The sequence below is a fragment of the Chenopodium album genome, chromosome 26 (assembly GCF_948465745.1).
Source record: "Chenopodium album chromosome 26, dcCheAlbu1.1, whole genome shotgun sequence".
Taxonomy (NCBI): Eukaryota; Viridiplantae; Streptophyta; class Magnoliopsida; order Caryophyllales; family Amaranthaceae; genus Chenopodium; species Chenopodium album.
In genome coordinates, this window is record NC_137859.1 from 18,550,385 (window position 1) to 18,551,174 (window position 790).

The 790-nt window shown below is 42.7% G+C and overlaps 1 non-coding gene across 1 annotated transcript; it reads left to right on the top strand.

The window, feature by feature from the left end:
• Window positions 1-286: 286 nt before the first annotated feature.
• On the top strand, window positions 287-392 carry LOC145618810 (small nucleolar RNA R71). The gene has a single exon (XR_014108050.1). It is a non-coding gene; the product is annotated as a small nucleolar RNA R71 (small nucleolar RNA).
• The last annotated feature ends 398 nt before the right edge of the window (window positions 393-790 follow it).

Here is a 790-nt window from a genome sequence, read left to right on the forward strand (position 1 = left end):
CTTCGCTTTGATTGATGTCATCTCTTTCCCTAGGTTTGAAATTTGGGATGACAAGTTGTTGATTGCGTTGTGATGATCCACGGAATAGACCGTTGAGCCACTCTTGCTCGTAGACTCTCTCTCTCCTTCTTGCCAATCTCTATAGTATCTCACAACATCCTCAATTATGGCAACTACCTCTTCTTCCGTCCTATTCATTATAGGACCACCGGCTACTCCATCTAGGCATGACTTGCCTTGAGCACTCAAGCCTCCATAGAAAATTTGGATCACTTGATAAGTAGGAATCCCATGATGTGGACATTCTCTTTGGTACTCCTTGTACCTCTCCCATGCTTCATAGAGATTTTCATTGGGTCTTTGCTTGAATCCTTGGATTAATTCCCTAGCCTCCGCCGTCTTCTTTTGAGGGTAAAAGCGAGACAAAAAAGCTCTAGTAACATTATCCCATGTTCTAAGCGAATTGGGCTTAACCTCTTTATCCAACCACTCTAAAGCACGACCAATGAGAGAAAAGGGAAACAAATTTAGCCGAATGAACTCTTGAGAAATGTCGTTCACCTTAATGGTATTACAATACTTCTCAAATTCCTTTAAGTGATTCAACGGACTCTCACTCTTGGCTCCACTAAATTGTCTCTATTCTATCAAAGTAATCATGACCGGTCTTTTCTCGAAATCATTCGCCGATGTTGTAGGTGGAGCAATGCCACTCTCAAACATATAAGCACCGGGAATGCCCAACTCCTTCAAAGCTACCCTTGGATTCTCTCCCATTCCTCCTTCTTGC